At 38.9% G+C, this 21392-nt stretch overlaps 1 protein-coding gene and 1 non-coding gene across 2 annotated transcripts in view; both read left to right on the top strand.

The window, feature by feature from the left end:
- The window catches only part of LOC131227618 (probable RNA-dependent RNA polymerase 1), a 71855-nt gene that overhangs the window by 17293 nt on the left and 33170 nt on the right, over window positions 1-21392 (top strand). The window lies entirely within an intron of this gene.
- Window positions 14579-14685, top strand: LOC131228334 (small nucleolar RNA R71). The gene has a single exon (XR_009162841.1). It is a non-coding gene; the product is annotated as a small nucleolar RNA R71 (small nucleolar RNA).

Below are 21392 nucleotides of genomic sequence, written 5' to 3' on the forward strand. Positions count from 1 at the left end.
CTTTCCTTCCTTCTCCCTTTTCTTTCTCTTTTCTTCCTTTCTCTTTTCTTCCCTCTTCTCCTACTGCTGGAAAATCTCAGTAAGGGGACCGACCGATTTGAGTTGGGATTCAAACTAAGTCGAGTCCAATCGACTCGCCAGCCAACCCCACTCAATCCTCTGTTTTCCTTCTTCTTCTTCTCTCCCTATCTCTCTGTTCTTCCCTTCCCTTTTCCTTTCTTCTTCTTCCTTTCTTTCTTCCTCCTTTCTTCTTCCAGATTCTTTCTTCCTTCTACTTCTTTTCCTCCTATTTGCCTCCAGCTATGCCTGGACGATGCTGGGCAAGGGTTAAAACTACTAGCACCCGCCGTTTTCTCAGTGGAGGAAAGACAGCCATTAATGGCGTCTTGCAAATGAGAGCTTCTCCCTTCCATCTGCTTCTTTCAGACGGTCCATATGGACCCTAGAAAGCTTGTAGATAAGCTTTTTAAAAGCTTTGGAGAGATTGGGTTGGTGGGTTCAGATTTGGGAGGAAGGAGCGGCTGGTTTGATTTTTGTTGTGGAGAAAAGAAGACCTTAGCCACTTAGCTGGAATGAACGGTTGAAAAGGCTCTGTTTGGGACAGCCTAGATGATCCCTTGCTTGCTCACGCGGATCGCCAATGTGTTGCATGGAAGACAGTTTCTGTTTTTGGAAGTTTTATGTTTGTAGGGCCCATTTGCGTCAAGAACCGTGTGCATGCATACGTGTTTCTGCATGTGGGAGAGGTTGGGTTTTGGTTAGAACCTAGCTGTGCACGAGATGGATGGATCAGATCACCCGTCTGATCATATAAATGGTGGGCCATAGTGCGTCCCAAACGGACCTGTCCATTGGCCACTGAAAAATAGAGAGAGAGAGAGAGAGAGAGAGAGAGAGAGAACCTCTTTGTTTTTGGAAAGAACATGGTCAGCCCGTGCTGACGGGTCTCCAAGGACCCGTGTACGGCCAGTGCACGGCCCTCCTGTACACTCGCACCCTAAGGCGGGGTCCACCATGATGTTCGTGACAATCCACTCCGTTCATTAGGTTTGGAGGGTCCAGATGGACAGCCTAGCCAAAGATTAAGCATATCCGAGGTTTAAGTGGGCCAAACTAACGGAACCATGCTCCGTTTCATGGATCCACGTTGATCTGACGATCAGGTCATCCCGAAATCGATCGTCAACGGTTAAAAGGGCTCTAAGAATTCATTTAGGTGACTGGGGCCCTTGTCCTATGAATTTAGAACATTAAATGTTTTTATTAAAATAATTTCAACATTCATTATTATTATTATTATTAGTTTTAGATTAAAATTGTAGGGCCTTATTTTAAGGTGGTCATGTAGATATGTGGGCCACAAAATGATTTAATTAAATTCTCTATTAGTTAATTACATGTCTTTGAAATCCTATAGTCTTTATTGGTCTCAAGTTGTAGGCCCATATAAATCCAATGGTTGGATTGATCCTGATTCGACTATCAATGGCCCTAGGATCCTAACACGTGCTTAGGTGTGATATGGGGATTGGACACGGACTAGAATAATCCGATTGCATTTATTGAATGATGGCCTTACAAAGGTAACCCTGGTGGTTGGTTAGATCTATGTACCAATGGAATTAAAATCCTAAGAATAGGTATTTCTCATGATGTGACGGTCCATCTTGAAGGATAACAGATGGATAGCTTGATATATGAACGGGATCTGTTTAGAATGGCCGGATTTCGACTGTGAATGCTCGCGTTGCTATTAAATTGGATTACATGGTAACCCTCGAGTACTGAAAATTACGAAGTGTTACAATCTACCTCCCTTAAAGAGAATTTCGTCCCCGAAATTCGGTACTTCTACCGTGGTTATGAATGATGACAATCTAATTTACAATGCTCCTAAGCATTCGCCATTTTTCCTTAAAAGTGGCGCATTTGTACAATGTATATAAGTAACTGTAGAAAGTGGGGTTATTACAATCTACCCCCCTTAAAGAAAAATAAATAAAGTCCTACTTCAATATTTAATGATGTACGTATCTATTGTTAATATTACGAGTGGTTCCATTATCCTAAAGATGTACCCTATGAAATCTCAACGAGATTTATTTAAACTTCCCATAACCCTTGGGTTTTCTCGTCTAGCAAATTAACTAAGGTGTCTAAGCCCTACTAAGGTTAGAAATCATTCTAAATCTAACGAATTGTCTTAATGCTTACCAACGTTAGAATCTTCTATAACATTCCATACATTTTTTTATATATATATTTTTAGTGATAATATCCCACTATCTAAAGTATGACACAATCTTCTAGTTTTCAGTGTTCGACTTGTCACAGATAGATGGTTATAGTGGGTTTGAGCCCGATACCTCGACCCTTTGCCTACGTATAGCAGGGGATTTCGGTATCAATTCCTAATCCTGTTAAATCTCGTTCCTTTGCTTAATCAGGGCATTGGAATCATTGAGATCTGCTAGGACTTAGAATTTGAGTCAAACCGTGTACACCTCGCGTAAACATGGTTCCATCAGTCCATGATCCCGATTATTCTAGACTTATGGGGAGCATCCTGTAATCATCTAATGACAGCACCCGAGATTTATGTGAATAGATGCAAGTGACCATCATGCTTCCAGTGCACACTCTGGTCAATGCACTACTCAAAAATTTTCGGATCAAAGTTCCCACATGGAAACTTGAGTTTTGAAATTGCTAAATTTTATCCAAGTTCTTAAACCTAACCCACATAGGCTCAACCTAGGGTTTAAAAACCTACCCAAAATCCTATAAACTTCCCTCTATTTATTCTTAATTATTGGAATTTGCAAAGTCTATTATTTCTAGCTAAAGAGGTGTACTGGGGAATTCAAGTTACACTTCCTGATAAGATTTCTTTAAGTTTAGGGAGTACTTAGATTTGGTTTAAGGTCCAGTACAGTGAGTGGGAGTTACGGTGAGTGAGGAAACTCCCACAGGCCTATGTTCAGTCCATTTGCTGATTATCACAAGAGTGTGATTTCTTACTATGAAATTTTAGGAAAGTTCACGTTCTAGACTTCTAGAAAATTTTCATTCGGAAGTCAAGTATAAGGAACGTCCTTATGTAGTTTTATGTACGTCATAATGAGTATTTGGTACACATTTAATTCCTAAGTTCAAACAACTTATTTTGGCAATTTACAAGGGAAACAAAGTTTTCATTCCTAAGTTTGAATGACTAAACCTAAAATTCTATAACTTCAATTTCTACGTACTAGAATTTATGGGAAGTATTATTTCTAAGTAGGGAGACATATTAGGATTTTCAAGTTGTAATTCCCAAGATGATTTCTTAGGCTTGTTCATTAGGAGCTAAGTTTAAGGGATTCTCGCTTGGTCTTACATACAACAAAATGAGAGTTTGTCCACCCACAGTACCTAAGTTTAATTTCTAAGTTCACACGACTAAACCTGAAATATCTAAAGGGCCTAAGGTTGTAAGTTTCTAAGTTCTCAACCTTAACTCAAGGGAATCTCACATAAGTTTGAATGGTACTCCAACAATTTCAAAGGGAACCTAAGTCCATTTCTAAGTACCATGGTTATCTAAACAACTGTCCAGGGGGCCTAACATTTTGATTTTCTATATTCTCAATTCCCCCTAGATACAGAGGAAATTCTCATAAGTTCAAATAGTTGCTCTAATAATTCTAAGGGAACCTAAGATTTTGGGTCTCTATATTCTCAATATCTCATACTCATAAGGATTCCACATCAGTTCAAATGACTATTTAAATTATTTATGAGAGAACCTAAGTTTGGGTTTCTACATTCCCAATCATTCTTCTAAGTCTAGGGGAAATTCACCTAAGTTCAAATTTCTAGTTTCAAACATCCTAACTTGGGACATTTAAGGCTTGTATAAAATCATTTTCCAAGGCCAAGTTTATCCAAACTATGCTCTGATACCAACTGTAACGCCTCGACTTTTCAGGACCCAAGTATACGACCCGTTTCCCAAAAACCCAAGTATTAACTTATAAAGAGCAAAATCCCATATATAATTTTTTCTTTCTTCATTAGAGTTAACAAATAAGCGTAAAATGGACAAGTCAGTATAAAGAAAAATTTGTATTTTATTTAGAATGTACAAGAGGTTACCCATAATGACTTATACAAACCAAAGTCTCGATATAACAAATACAAGAATTCACATAATTTAATACATGAAAAATAACGGAATAATGTAACATAAGCCGCAAGACCGTGCAGCTCCTCTTAGCAATACGGTCGTGCATCCCTAGCACTTGTGCCCGGCTCCTCATCAGTCTGAACCTGAAAATCACTTAAGCCACCTGTGCTACCTGTACAGTTATATATTTGATGGATGAGTGGTCAACTCAGTGTGAATTCCCCTCAAGATTACACACCGCCACATTAGGTAAGGATAGTTATAGAACAAACACACAAAACAATACATGATGTGGGTCTTATTAGATGCATGAATGCGTGAATGCAATCATCGCCCCGGAGATGCTCATCCGTGTGAATAGTGGGCTCGTCACCCATGCAAATCATCGACCTGGGAAAATCATCCAGTCGGAACAATAGATCGATAATCGGTGGTCTGGGAGCTAGCGAAACGATACCTCGATGATCCTAAGGGCACGTGCCACAACATCCAAAATTAGCCACCCGTCATCGCCAATATGCTATGGATGCATAATTAGCCAAACCATTATTAGTCTAGTTACAATCAGCCAATTTAAATAAGCTCAAGGTCACTACGAGGAGCGTATGATCAGTGTTCGAGTTGTCGGTATCGCTACAAGTTTCACTGGCCGGAGATAAAGATATAATATCGTTATCACCAATAATATCGCCGATAACCGGAAATGCAAGGAAAAATGGGGAAACATGGAGAAAATGATGGAATTTCAGTGAAACTTCAGGATATGCCTAAATACACATATTTACATATTCAGGAATGAAAATTTTGCAAAAAGAATGCATTAAATTAGAAGTTTCCATTTAATGGGGGCCAAAAGTATGCTTTGTCGTAAGAAATTACTCAAATAGTAACCAAAATTAATTTATATAATACAAATGCAAGCTTACAACAATTAAGACGTGCAAAAGTAAATGAATTGAAAAAAATACACATTTTTGGCCATGTTTCATCCCCACATAAAGTGACGAGGTAGCTCATAATCATTGTCCGGATCCCGTGGCAGTTGAGATCAACTTTATGTGGCCTATTGTGATTTATACATACAACATGATGGGTCCATGTAAATAAAGGGTGGATGTTATCTCCCAATTTGTTCCCTCTGGTGTAGCCCATTTAATTAATTGATCATCTTGATTTTTAGAAATTTGGAGTAAAATTCACAGTTTCATAGGATGGACGGGTTGGATTTTACTTTATGAATGCATGTGCATGTGCGGCCCCAGCCTCATCCACGACAGTGCGGTCTTGATTGTGGGGCCCAACTTGATGTATTTATTCTATATCCATGCCGTTCATCTGTTTTTGTATTTAATTATAGAGTACTGGATAAAAAAATGAAACATATAAATTTAAAAGCCCACAGGTGGGGCCACATATCAGCAGAGTGATAGTTTTCGAATGGGGTGACTCATTTCCAAAGATATGGCATTTCTGAATGTTATCCAGACCGTCCAATTTGTTAGGCCCGTGGTGGATGGAGCATTGCCCAAATATCATAAAGATTAAACGATTCTAACTGTTGATTGATGGTTACAAAATGGACAGTTCAAAAATGCATCTGTTATCAGGCAGATATTCAATCAGCAAAATCAGATAGTTAAGATCAAACGTAGTCTTATTTCACTCCATGGTCGATCAACAATGGGGACCACCATTGGGACAGAATCTATGCAACATGTATATTAGAATGTGGATGACCCATCACCACAGGAAAAATGCCATGACCTATTCAAATATCAATTTGGCAAGAGTATGGTGGTAGTTCACCACATTCTCTAAATTGGGGTTGATTCATCCACGGTGGTAACGACCCTAATCCCAAAATGACATTAATGGAATGATCCTAGCCGTCCAAATGGTGTATCCAAGCGAACCGTTAACATTATTGATGATCTTGTCCATTACTCCTTTCACAATTGGCCCACCGTTATACAGAGTGGATAGATCTAAAGTTCAAGTGGACCCACCGCAGAAAACTGTGGGATCAGTCACACCCACCGTTGAAACATATATAAGGCCCACCATTATGTATTTTTTAGATCCAGCCTCTTCATGAGTAAACATAGAGATAGATGACGTGAAAACAAAAATATAAGCTTGATCGGAAACTTCTGCGCCCCTAAGAAGTTTTGAACGTTGCAAGCTTAGGTGGGGCCCACTGTAATGTTTGTGAGAAATCCTCCCCATCCATCCGTTTTTTGAGTTCATTTTAGGACATGTTGCCAAAAAAGAACCATATCTAAAGCTCAAGTGAGCCTCAAACGTGATAATTAAACATCCACAGTTGAAATATTCGTGGGGCACAGAAGTTTTGATTCATGCCAATATATTTGTTTTCAGTTCATCCCAATAGTAATGATGTTATTAACGGTATGGATGGCATCTAAACATCATTATTGAACCCAGGAAGGTTTAAACGGTAGGAATTTTCCAAACTACATTTTCCTTTAGTACGGCTCACTTGAGCTTTGGATACCATTCATTTTTTAAAACAAGTACTAAAATGAAATCACAAAACGGATGGACGGAGAGGATTTCTCACAACCATCACAGTGGGCCCCACCTAAGCTTGCAGCGCAGGAACAATGGGAAAGGCTTCTGCCGTAAATCCGCGTCCCTGGTCCACACACTGCGGAAAGGGATTTGGCTACTCCCCTGCCGTGCTCTGTGGGCCCCACCACGAGGTATGTGTTTCATCCATGTCGTCCATTTATTTTTATAGATAATTTTATAATACAAAACAAAAAGAGATATATCCCAATCTCAATTGGACCACATTACAAGAAACAGTGTTGAATGAACTTTGACCATTAAAATCTTTCTGGGGGCCATACAGGTTTTGGAAAAACCTGATCTTTGTTTTTTCCCTTCATCTGAGTCTTTATGAGCTAATTAACAGATTGGATGTCAAATAAACAGTACAGTGGGCCTTAGCAGGATTTAAATGGTGGATATCCAATCACTACTGTTTTCCCATGGTGTGGTCCACCTGAGTTTTAGATCTAACTCATTTTTTGCATAAAGCTCTAAAATAATATTTCAAAATTAATGGAAAGCATGGATACAACAGATACATCATGGTGGGCCCACGAGCACCGACCTGCACCCTCAGAGCCGTGGTGGGGTGTCTTTTGAAGACCGTCTGCACCGTCAAGGCTCACCTGTGGGATCCACCGTGATTTATATATTCCATCCACTCCATCCATCCATTTTAACAGATAATTTTATATTTTTAATTTAAAAACCAAGCATATCCAAACCTCAAGTAGACCACACGATAAGAAATAGTATGAATTGAACATTTACCGTTGAAAATATCTTAGGGGCCACAGAAGTTTTAGATCAAACTTCTATTTGTTTTTTCCCTTCATCCATGTCTGTGTGATCTTATGAACAGCTTGGATGAGAAATAATCATCACTGTGGGCCCTAGAAAAGTTTTAACGGTGGAAGTTATTATTCAAACTGTTTCCAATGGTGTGGTCCACTTGATCTTTTGGTACACTTAAATTTTGGTCTCAACCCCTAAAATAATATGGAAAAACAAATGGACCGCATGGATATACAAGATACATTCTCTGTGGGCCCAACACAGTGTACTCGGTACAATAAGTCCCTACTGAGTAACCAAGTACGCAATCCCCATTCACGCCCCGATCCCCAAAATCCCTCTCCTGTTCGAAAATTTTCAAAATTTTATCTGTTCCCACCGATTTCTCCTAATTTTCAGCCTGAAAATCCTTTTCCCTCATCCCAAATCAAAAGAACCCTCTAATTTCGAACAAGATCTCCGCCCGCTAGTGGAATCAAGAAGCTGCAGAAGATTTTTGGACGGAAAAAAAAAAGAAGAAATTTTCGGGGTTGATCTTACCGGAAATGCCGATTTGCACTCAACAGTAGCTGAATTCGCGTCTTCCTCCAAATCCGAGCGCAAAAACGGGTATTTTTTTAATCTTTTTTTGTGATTTTCTCGCCGACAACCACCCCTTTTATCGATAAAAGTGGGTTGTTGGCTACAGTTCCCACCCGTGGTTGGTGGGAACAGTAACATATCGGCGTGATATCGAAAATACCGATAATATCGGCGAGATTTCGGCGATACCTGGAAGCGACACGAAATATTGGGGTTTCGGTGTCGTTGCACTGGCGACACCGATATTATCAGCGATATTTCGATAATATCGCCGATAATTTGAACACTGTCACCAGTGTAAGCTGACAGCTCGGGCATAGGTCACATACCACCATCCCCGGCTCATGAGACTACCATCTTAAGATGTTTAATGGAAACCCGACGACTAGTGGCGAATCATATTACAATATATGAGGCTTACCATCACATGGTTGCACAGTATAAAGGATCGAACCCATATAAAGAAAAATACCAGAATAAAGCCACATAGGGCGATATCAAAATGAGCCACATAAGGCAATTATCAAAATAGGCCACATAGGGCGAGTATTAAAACCATGTGATGAAAGACCATCTATGAAAACCACTTAGACATAACAACTCATGGATGCTAGGCCCACATCAATAATCCATCTAGACCACCGCTCAATAACCACTAGATTAAAGGTCCATTACAATCACCATTAATCGAGTTACATCCCAAGTATGGGTGTACATTTATTAGTGGGGGTTTCCCACTAATGTACAAGTTTAAATCTCAGAAGTAATCCACAAGTAATCCAATAGCATGAATTAAATATACAGGATAAACATTAAGTATGTGATGTAGCAAATCAATTCCAATAAATAACACATGCGGTTATAAAATGGAGACATCATTTATGAATTAAAATAAAACTATAACTTAAGCTAATGGGAAAATGGAAAGCTCAAGGGGAAGAATCATCACCTTATAGATCGGATCGCCACTAATGTCGCTAGGAAGCACGTGTGCCCTTAAAATCAATTCCTCCCATGAATTGTAAAATTGTATGGTCAGATGCAAGTTTTATATGCTTCCTATGGTTAAGATTGTAACCTAGGGTTCAGATAACTTAGATTTAGGGTTTCACCCAAGAGTCTAGGTCTGGACTTATACCTTAGGGTTGGGACCCTAGTTGGTGTGCAATTAGTTAAAAGGTTAATTTAATAGTGCTTATTAACATTAATGATACAAGTAATATTAGCTAATATGGTAATCATAATTATTATGATAAATGTTAATTTAATAGTTACCAGGTACTTATTAATATTAACGATACAATTAGTATTAGCTAATCTAGTAATCATAATCATCATGGTGATGATAATTAGTACAGTCCACTATCAATGATAATATTTAAGGATGGTAATTTAATTTACTACTATTTAATAATTGTGATTAGGCCTATAATATTTAATATGAGTGTAGATAGTCTACCAATGGTTAATTATGATTAATAATCGTAATGATTATCGTAATAACAACTAATGGTAATTTGAACCAAATTTTAAAGAGAAAGGTTGACTTACATTAGTCGACTTGGTGGCTTGACTTGATGTAACTGAGTTGTCCCAACTCGACCTTAGCATTTGGATGAGACCCAAGCATAGCCCGACATTAGCGAAGCCCAGACCAGGCCCAAGCATGTTTCGGCCCATCTGGATTCAGTCCCAATTGAATTTGACTCGGTTTCAGCCGAGTTAACTCGGCTCAACTCTTCTTCTCCTCTTCTTTCTTCCTCTTTCCTTCCTTCTCCCTTTTCTTTCTCTTTTCTTCCTTTCTCTTTTCTTCCCTCTTCTCCTACTGCTGAAAAATCCCAGCAAGGGGACCAATCGATTCGAGTTGGGATTCAAATCGAGTCGAGTCCAATCGACTCGCCAGCCAACCCCACTCAATCCTCTGTTTTCCTTCTTCTTCTTCTCTCCCTATCTCTCTATTCTTCCCTTCCCTTTTCCTTTCTTCTTCTTCCTTTCTTTCTCCCTCCTTTCTTCTTCTAGATTCTTTCTTCCTTCTACTTCTTTTCCTACTGTCTGCCTCCAGCTATGCCTGGACGATGCCAGGCAAGGGCTAAAACCACCAGCACCCGCCGGTTTCTCAGTGGAGGAAAGACAACCATTAATGGCGTCTTGCAAATGAGAGCTTCTCCCTTCGATCTGCTTCTTTCAGACTGTCCATATGGACCCTAGAAAGCTTGTAGATAAGCTTTTTAGAAGCTTTGGAGAGATTGGACTGGTGGGTTCGGATTTGGGAGGAAGGAGCGGCTAGTTTGATTTTTGTTGTGGAGAAAAGAAGACCTTAGCCACTTAGCTGGAATGGACGGTTGAAAAGGCTCTGTTTGGGACGGCCTGGATGATCCCTTGCTTGCTCACGCAGATCGCCAACATGTTGCACGAAAGATAGTTTCCGTTTTTGGAAGTTTTGTGTTTGTAGGGCCCATTTGCGTCAAGAACCGTGTGCATGCACACGTGTTTTTGCGTGCGGGAGAGGTTGGGTTCTGGTCAGAACCTAACTGTGCACGAGATGGACAGATCAGATCACCCGTCTGATAATAGATGGTGGGCCATAGTGCGTCCCAAACGGACGCTGTCTGTCAGCCGCTGAAAAACAGAGAGAGAGAACCTCTCTGTTTTTGGAAAGAGCACAGGTCAGCCCGTGCTGACAGGTCTACCAGGACCCATGTACGGCGAGTGCACGACCATCTTGTGCACTCGCACCCCAAGGTGGGGTCCACCATGATGTTCATGACAATCCACTCCATTCATTAGCTTTGAAGGGTCCAGATGGAAGGCTTGGCCAAAGATTAAGCATATCCAAGGTTTAGGTGGGCCAAACTAACGGAACCATGCTCCTTTTCATGGATCCACGTTGATCTAATGATCAGGTCATCCCGAAATTGATCGTCAACGGTTAAAAGGGCCCTAAGAATTCATTTAGGTGACTAGGACCCTTGTCCTATGAATTTAGAACATTAAATGTTTTTATTAAAATAATTTCAACATTCATTATTATTATTCTTCTTCTTATTATTATTAGATTAAAATTGTAGGGCCTTATTTTAAGGTGGTCGTGTAGATATGTGGGCCACAAAATGATTTAATTAAATTCCCTATTAGTTAATTACACGTCTTTGAAATCTTACGATCTTTATTGGTCTCAAGTTGTCGGCCCATATAAATCCAATGGTTGGATTGATCTTGATTCGACTATAAATGGCCCTAAGATCCTAACAGGTGCTTAGGTGTGATATGGGGATTGGACACGGACTAGAATAATCCGATTGCATTTACTAAATGATGGCCTTACAAAGGTAACCCTGGTGGTTGGTTAGATCTGTGTACCAATGGAATTAAAATCCTAAGAATAGGTCTTTCTCATGATTTGACCATCCATCTTGAAGGATAACAGATGGATATCTTGATATATGGACGGGAACTGTTTAGAACGGTCGGATTTTGACTGTGAACACTCGCTTAGTTATTAAATTGGATTACATGGTAACACTCGAGTACTGAAAAGTACGGGGTGTTACAGTGCATCCTTTTAAAGTAGATTACACAAAGGACGAGAGATATGACTAAAGTCCTAAGTCCTTTATGAATCTTCTGTAAAAACCAGCATGTCCTAAGAAGGATCGCACGTCTCATATGTTCTTGGGTGGAGATAGGTTAAAGATAAGATCAATTTTTTCTTTATCTACCTCGATTCCTTTGGATGAGATGATATGTCCAAGGACAATTCCTTTACGAACCATGAAATGACACTTCTCCCAATTGAGTACCAAATTCTTTTCTTTACATCTTTTCAGCACACGTTTAAGATTCTCTAAGCATTCGCTGAAAGATGGACCAAAGAAAGAGAAGTAGTCCATGAAGACCTCTAGATATTGCCCCACCATGTCAGAAAAAAATACTCATCATGCATCGTTGAAAAGTGGTAGGGGCATTATATAGTCCGAATGGCATCCTTCGGTAAGCAAAGTTGCCAAAAGGACATGTGAATGTGGTCTTTTCCAGATCTTCAGGGGTTATCTCTATCTGGTTATAGCTCGAATACCCATCAAGAAAACAGTAATAGGAATGACCTAGTAACCTTTGCAAAATTTGATCGATGAAGGGCAAAGGAAAATGCTCCTTCTTCGTGACGATATTTAACTTCCTGTAGTCAATACAAGTTCTCCAACCAGTAGTAACTCTAGTTGGCATGAGTTCATTGTTGGCATTGGCTACGATGGTGATTCGAGACTTCTTGGGAACCACCTGAGTTGAACTCACCTATTGACTATCGGATATAGGGTATATGATACTCACATCCAATAGTTTAAGAACCTCGACCTTAACCACTTCTTTCATGTTTGAATTTAGTACACATTGTGATTGTCGAGTGGTCTTCGCATTATCCTCGAGATAAATGCAGTGAGTACAAATCGAAGGGTCAATTCCCTTGAGGTTCGCAATCGTCCATCTAAGAGTTCCCTTATGCTCAATAAGAGTAGATATGAGCACTCTCCTGTTCTTGCTCAAGGTGGGAAGAAATCACCACCGGTATGTCTCATCTAACCTAAATAGACATATTTCAAATCAGAGGGAAAAGGTTTTAGGTCAAGCTTCGGTGCCTTAAGCTTAAACGACAGAGGCACTTCATCAATTTGGGGCAACTCTTCAAATTGTAGTCTCCACCAGTTAACTTCAAGTATTAGCACGGTATTAAGCATGGCACCCGTCTCCCTAATCATGTCATCATCAAAATCACAAGAGTGAGCTAGACATGTCTCTAGAGGATCAGAGGATAAAGTCAAAGGTGTTATATCTTCCACGAAAGAGTCAATCATGTTAATGTTGTGAAAATTGTCATCATCCTCTAACCATCTGCAAGTATTGAAAAAGATATTTTACTTTAATGTCATATTCCCGAAAGGCATACTCATAACTCCATTCTTATAATTAATAATTGCGTTTGAAGTGGCAAGGAATGAGCGACCAAGAATGACGAGAATTTGAGTGCTCATGTTGCTGATGGGTTCCGTATCCATGATGATAAAATCTACAGGGTATTAAAATCTATCAACTTGGACTGACACATCCTCAATTATCCCTCTTAGTACATGAACTAAGCGATCAGCAAGTTGTAATATGGTTAGGGTGGGTTTTACTTCACCCAAACCTAATTGTTTATAGATCGAGTAAGGTATTAGATTTGCGCTCGCTCCCAAGTTAAGAAATGCGTGCTTTATTTGGTAGTTCCCAATTACACAAGGTATGGTTGGGCTACCAGGATCTTTAAATTTCTGTGGCATATCTTGCTTTAGGATGGCACTCACTTTCTCAGTTAAGAAGATTTTCTTTTGAATATTTTGCCGTCTTTTGGTCGTACATAAGTCTTTCAGAAATTTGGCATATGAAGGTATTTGTTTAACCGCATCCAGTAGAGGAATATTGACTTTCATATGTTTCAACACCTCTAAAATATCCTGAGAGTTAGAGAGAGATTTTGGTGCAACTAACCGTTGGGGAAATGGAGCAATCGGCTTCCTTTGAGGTTCCGGTTCTAATTCTTGTGAAGTAGTACTAGGTTTATCATCGTTATCCTCTTCCGGGTCCTTAGGCTTTTCAACCCTTATCGGAATATATTTGTCAATGGTCTTCCCACTCCTAAGAGTGGTGATAGATTTAGCTTGCTCCATTTGGTTTGAAGAGCTCGGGTCACTAACTTCATATTGTGGTTTTGGATTGGGAAGAGGTTGAGCTGGAAGGCTCCCCTTATTCCCGGTCGCACTTTTAGTCTCAAGTCCTTGTATGGCCATTGTGAGGTCTTGAAAGGCTTGTAACATACCCTGATTGAAAAGCTCTTGCTTTTGAAGATGTTTTAGAATCAGGTCCTCTTAAGGTTTCTCTTAATGTAGAATTTGATTGAAGAAACCTTGAGGGGTAGTAGTTTGTCCATTCCTCCAACTGAAGTTTGGATGATTTCTCCAACTAGGATTGAATGTATTGGAGGTAGGTCCATTGAAAGGTCTTTGGTAATTGTTTACGGCATTGGATTGCTCATTCAACACCTCTTAAAAGGCAAGTATTGTTGGACAATTTTCAGTTGTGTGAATGTTGCAAGCACAAATACCGCAAACAGTTTCCTTAGCCTTATCCTTCTTTAATTCCATGGCCTCGAGTTTCTTGGTAAGATTAGCCACTTTAGTACTAATATCATCATCCTCTTTCAGGAGATACATTGCACCCATTTCCTTGGATTGAGTCGGCCTAGATATGGTGCTTGGTTTTAGGGAGATGTCCCATGATTGTGTGTTTTCAGCAAGCTTATCAAAATAGTCCCGCACATCGTCAACACCTTTATTCATAAATTCCCCATTATACATTGTCTCGACTAATTGGCGCATGAGAGGTGTCAGCCCATCATAGAAAAAGTTCATGATGCGCCACGTTTCAAAACCGTGTTGTGGGCATGAACTGACAAGATCCTTGAACCGCTCCCAACATTTGAAGAATGTTTCATCTTCCCTTTGGGCGAAGCTCATGATCGACTTTCTAAGGGTGTTCGTCTTATGGTGTGGGAAAATTTTCTTTATGAACTCCCTTGTCATGTTAATGATGTCATTCCATCTACCAATAGATCAAGGACGTAGTGAATGTAACTACATCTTAACTTCCTCTTTCAAAGAAAAGGGAAAGAGTTTCAGCCTGACCGTGTCATCAAACACATTAGGAAAATATAGAGTGGCTATGATCTGATCAAACTATTTTAAGTGTAAATATGGATTTTCAGATTCAAGCCCATGAAATTTTGGAAGGAGTTGGATCACCCCTGGCTTGATATCCATGTGTCCAGTATTTTTTGAAAAAACCATGCATAAGGGTATGCTCACCCCCGCCGGTTGTAAATAATCTTGCAAAGTACGAGGTGGGGGTGCTTGATGCACCTCATTCTCATCCTGGACTTCCCCAACCTAAGGTTGAGGTTGTCATTCTGGTTGATTTGCAGCCATAACCTCAATTAACTCTGGGGATCTCAAGTGGTGTCTAATCCAGCGATGGATAGTTAACCACTCAACCAATCCTCCTTCATTCAAAAGACGTCGAGTGTCGTCACAGACCCACTTGGGCATGAAACACTCTCAGCCCTCAATCTTAGATTCTAACCTAAACCTAAAAAGGAAGAAAGGAAATAGAAATCTAGAATTAGAAAGAGAGAAGGAATTAGAAAGAAGTTACTAAATTGGAAGTTCCTAAGTTAAGTCCTTCAAAACAAAACAAAACAAGTCAGTTTCTAAAATAGGAATTCTAAAATTAGAAAGTTCTAATAGAAAGTAAACTAGTTTCTAAAAAAGGGAAATTTTCTAAAAATAAAAGAAAAGCTAGAATTAGAAAGCTTCTAGAAAACAAACTCTAATCTAGAAATAGAACGAAAAAAATTAGAAGGAGATTACTGAATTAGAGATTCTATATTAGGATCCTATAAAACAGGAAAGTTGGGTTAGTTTCTAAAAATCAAATAGAAAAACCTAATCCTAAAATTAGAAAATATAAAAACCCTAATCTTAAACTAATCCCAAAGCTAGCTAATCTTAGAAAAGTGCAACAGTCAATCCTTGGCTACAGCGCCAAAAACTTGTTTACAACCCCAAGTACAGGGTCGCGATGTAGTAATAATCTCGGTAAGACTGAGGTCGAATCCACAGGAACTGAAACTTGTGTGTATTTTGAAAGTAACTAGAGCTAGAACCAAAAGAAGATGAAAATTTAAATTTGGAGAATTTAAAAGAGTAATTGTAAATTATTTAACTACAATTTGTAAAATTCATAGGTGGGACACTAGGGTTTCTAAGAATCCACTTATAGAGATCAAGGAGATCTATGCTTGATTCACAAACACAACTGGATTTAGAGTCATATCTTCATCCAATTGGAAGATATTTCATTAAAAATCAATTATGAACCTCCTTTGATCTAGCTCTCAATGGATGAGAGGTATGAGAACTATAATTGATTCCATCATAAAACCATGCCCATGAGACAACAGAATTTACTAATCCACAACCAGTCTGAGAGAATTGTGAGAGTTAGGGAGAATTCCATCATCCAACCATGCCCAGGGGACGATGGTGAACAACAGGATTTTCTAAACTCACAATCACAATAATGAAAAAAACATACTCAAAGCTATCGCAAATCCATTGTAATTTAAGTCACAATAAACCATTAAAAAGTAAAAGTATTCCTTATAATCAAACTAGAATCAAGGACAGTTCATCTTAAACATGAATCAAAACCATTGGAAGCATCCCATCATGCTACAAGCTTCACCTCTTAGCCCTAGTTAAGAGGTTTAGCCTATCATAAACATGACGAACTAAAATCTCTTAAGGAAAGACATAAACAAAACCAGAAAAGGGAAGAAAACTCCTAGCTGGCCAGTCGCCCTCTCTCTCTCTCTCTCTCTCTCTCTCTCTCTCTCTCTCTCTCTCTCTCTCTCTCTCTCTCTCTTATAAGCATGGTGTAAGTCGGTAGGCTGGGTCGGAGTCGGTGGTGTGCGTAAGCTTACGTGGCCAGCTGTCTTGCGTGTGTAGTGAAACCACAAAAGCTTCTTGCATTGGTTCGAGTTTTGGGACAGATGATCATCCCAAACCTCGAATCTAGCTCCATGGTGGGCTTCGAAACCCCCTTTTTTTGCTTGTGGATGGTCCGGATCATGGATCCGATCACGGTTATGGTCACACAATCAGCCCACAGCGGCCGAGCGGCGTCCGGATGCTGCTTTCGCACCAACCTGCATAAATTCTTACGTTGGGACATTCGGTGGGCCCGTGATCAGCGTCGTTGAGGAAATCCACTCTGTCCATTGGATTCTCCTCGAAATTTTATTCGGGAATGGACGTTTTTGGCTGTCCATTGATGCGGCCCATAGAATCTTTCTTCTTGTCATTCATCCTGCATTTGAACGTGGCCTTCTTGTGATCACGTGTGTGGTTGCACATGTTCACCATGGTTGTGGTTGGTTCCCCCTCCCGGACATGGTGGACAGCTCGGATCATCCATCTGAATGATGGTGGTGGGCCACAACACATCATAGCGGACGCTTGTCCACTGCTGTGTAAGAAGAGGCTAGGAGTCGGGTCAGCGCACGCTGACCAACTTCCCTGGTTCGGTGCAATGCGGGCTCACGTGCGCTGTGCGCGCACCCAACCCAAGGTGGGGCCCATCGTGATTTTTTTGGTCAATCCATCTCGTTCATCCACTTTCTCATCTAATTTAAGGGGTTGAGTCCAAAATTGAGGCATATCCAGATATTAGGTGGGCCCTAAATCAGTTATTTATGGCTGATCTTTCCATTGGACCACTTCCACAAAGATCCGAAGGCTGAAATTTTACGTGTATGGTTACTTTATGATTCTTAGGCCGGATATAAAGTTTCGTGCCAAATAGATGGTGGGAACCCTGTGATCTTGCATTCAGGACGATTTTCAAGATTCCTTATCTTCAATCACTTGGGTTTCTTGGATCTTTGGGGTGTGAATTCTTCAATCTCGGTCTCATAAGATTCATCCCTTGCCTTGGTGATTCTTGAGTATCAAATCTAAGCTTTTAGTACCTTTATTCAATTCACGCTCCTAAATTCACCTTGCAACACAAACATGATTAAAATAGCATGTTAAGCATTATCATGTTCATAAAACCAAATAGTAACTGGGGTCTAATATGCAATATTTGACCCTCAACAACAATCTTAACTAATTCTTCGTTCCCACTTCTATTGTTACTAAAATTACACTCCATGAACTTTGTTTAGTCTAACTAATTTTAAATCTTGATATTGATTAAACGTTTAAAATTGTATTTTTCAGAAGATAGGCAAAAAAACTTGTTTTCTAGGAAAATTGAATTAAACATGTATTTTTAAATAAAACATTTTTTATTCGTAAAAAAATAGGGAGGGGGAGTGCAATTAGAAAATAAAGATTGGTGGTTGCCAGCCATTAATAAATTGAGTAGTAAGGTGAAAATTTTTAGTAGAGATAGACCGATTTATATGTGGATTACTTGAAAAGGCAGGATTCGAGAGAGGCAAAGAATACCCTTAAACTATCTAGAATACATTATTGTTCATTCGTATGGAATTTCTAATTATTTAGAAACTTTTCTCCTTTAAGCTTATTTATACATAATGATAGACATAAATATACGCATGTAGCCGTTTTTTCACTCTGTTTTGCAGTCTAATCCGTATTAATCCTGAACTTTCCATTCATCAAATTTTTGGTGTTTTCGTTTATATATATATATATATATAATAACAATCAATACCAAATTAAACACAAATATTTCCTGTCCAACTTTTTTTTTTGGGTCATGTGCCGTTTTACTAATTATGTTTAGAATAATCAATATATATTTAATGCACGTAATAGTATCATGAAAACTAACTAGACCCGACTCATAACCAACATGACATGATTTCAACCCGGTCCAAGTTGATGGACCCAACCCGAACCTGACTAGAAATAGTTTTTATCCAGGTTCGAGAAGTTGAGACTTGAACACAAGATGATTTATTAATGGGTCCAAAAAAAGGGGACCCGAACCCATTAAAATCGAGTCAGGTCCATTGGGTAACCGGGTCTGAGTACCCATTGACAGGCCTATTAGTTCTAGTAATCACCTCCTTTTTACTTGTGAAACCTTTGCTACCTTTTTTTTTTTTCTCTCTTAGCAAACTAGAATGCATAAAACATGGTTCAGGAATCCAAGAACATAACTTGATTCAACTCACCATTCCATTGGGTCGAGTAGCCTGGACGACTCATCTAAAAACTTAGAAGTAAATATTCAATAATTAATAGTTATTTTGAATGTAAAAATTCACTATAAACTTCATTAGGAATGTTCTAAGTCGTATAAAATCTTAAGATTGTAAGAGGGCTGAGATAATAAATTGTAAGATCATAAGATTATTATTAATTCGTTTCGTAAAATATAGAAAACTATAAAACAATTTTTTTGAAAGGTAAAAATATAAAATTATATAAAAATATAAAAGTGGGATATAATCATATCTTCTAAATTCTATCATACCACGTTAGGATACATGAAAAAACATCAACATAATACGACAACCATTGTTTTCAATATCAGTATCGATGGGTGTATCGCACCCTTGGGATACGGAAATATATTGGGTATTCCATGGAAAATATCATATATATCATGTATTGTATTGCTATTTTTGGGAAATGTTGGAAATTGGTTGAATTTTTCAATGAAACTTTAGGGGATGTTAATCATTACACAGTTATAAATCAAAAGATCGTAAAAATAAAAAATAAAAAAAAATAAAAAAGTGAAAATGACAAGTTTCCTTTCTATAGGATCCTAGTATATGCACTGTCTGACAGAAGTGATGTAACTATATTTAAAGTTAGTTCATATAATTTATAAATCTAAGAAGATACATATGAAGATATAAGCAATACATTCAAAAGCCAAAGAAGTAAAAAATATATAAGCAATACTTGTGATGTGCTCTTAGGTCGCATGTGTGGTTGTGCCTCAAACCCACATAAAGTTACGCAACGCGGCTTAAAGTTATCATTTCCTTCTCCATGGGGCTGGCCATAGTATTGCCCCTCCATGAACTGACAATACGGTACCCATGTCATAGTAGAATGATACCGATGCATGAACCAACTATCATGTGAGATCAAATAGCAAAATTAAGATAATTAACAAAAAAACACAAACCTTACCATAATCTTCACAAATACCATGAAAACCAAAAGAGCATCATGCATAATCCTTGCCTAAGTTACTAACATCAACACACAAGATCATTAAATAAAAGGAAACTAGGATATAATAGATGTAGGGACATCCAATTAGCATAGGGTATATTCTATCTTAAAGTAAAAGACCTACTACACCCTAGGTGAAATTAGGATTAAAAGAGATTGAGAAATCTAGGAATACATTAGGTGAATTGGTTAAGGGGATTGATGGATTTAGGTATTGGTAAAGGGGAATTAAGGTTTTGGATTAAGGAAAGTTAGGGATTTTGGGGAAAAGATAAAAGGGTTTTGATTTAAGGGTGATGAAAAACCAAAAGGGGCAAGGTGTGTCCGTATGGTCGCACGTGTAATGCGGGATGGATGGGTTTAGGTCGGTTAGGGTTTGGATGGTAGATAGGTAAGGGAAAGATAAGATGGAAGACTTGAAGAACTTGAAGAAAATACATTAATGGAGGGAAGAGAGATGATGACGTGGGGATAAATGGAGACCTCACACCTTCATTGATGAAGATTAGCCTCGCACCAATCTCCCTTATATATCACATGGAAGTATCTTCAAATCTCATAAAGATGGAAGAAGAATAAGAAAAGAGCAAAACCCTCTTTCTTTCTTCTTTTTTTTTTACAAAACTTGATGAGGGAGAGAGTCACACGCCCACCCTCTTTTTATAGCTTCACCAAGTTTCACTAATTACAAACAAGACCGTCTTATGAAATTTTAATAAAATGGCCCTAGTCTAAATAGATCTACTAAATCACTCATAAAGGTGTCCAAACAGAAAATAATCAAAACTAAATCCTAAAAGTTGATAAAATCTAAAAAAACTGATGCGAACGATCCATGATCAATGGCCCAATCATGCGATCCATGCGATCCAACGACCCGATCGTTACATCCCTCCATTCTAATGGTTTAGATCACTCCATACAGCAGCCCATGTGCATCTTTCCAGTGTAGGGTCTTTCAGATGCTTGCACATGCGCATGGAATCTTCAGCACGATCATGGGTACTCGCCTAACCACAGGGAAATCGGTGTCGCTCGCCTCCTCCTCTGATACGTACGTAAAGGTGTACGTGAAGTGATGTCCTCATCAGATACCAATGAAGATACTCTCTGATATATTGTTGATACTTATCCTCTCTGAATTGGATTAGTATGCTTGTCTGTGAATACTGTGTAATTTCCATCATCTGTACTATAGTCGATACGGTCGATGAAGAAGACAAAGCCCTAATTTTGTTAACATCTTTCCCTAAGCCGTTCGAGTATTTGGTTGATACTCTTTGCTATGGTAGGGATACTTTTGACATCAAGACCGTTATCACATCCCTTCAGTCGAAGATGTTGCGACAATAGAACGGCGGTGAAGTACCTTTACGGATGCGTTGTTTACTTGGGGAAGACTGTCTTAGTACGATAAGGGAAAATCGCGATCTAAATCCAAATTAAAAGGTAAATGA

Source organism: Magnolia sinica, chromosome 15 (genome assembly GCF_029962835.1).
Source record: "Magnolia sinica isolate HGM2019 chromosome 15, MsV1, whole genome shotgun sequence".
NCBI classification, from domain to species: domain Eukaryota; kingdom Viridiplantae; phylum Streptophyta; class Magnoliopsida; order Magnoliales; family Magnoliaceae; genus Magnolia; species Magnolia sinica.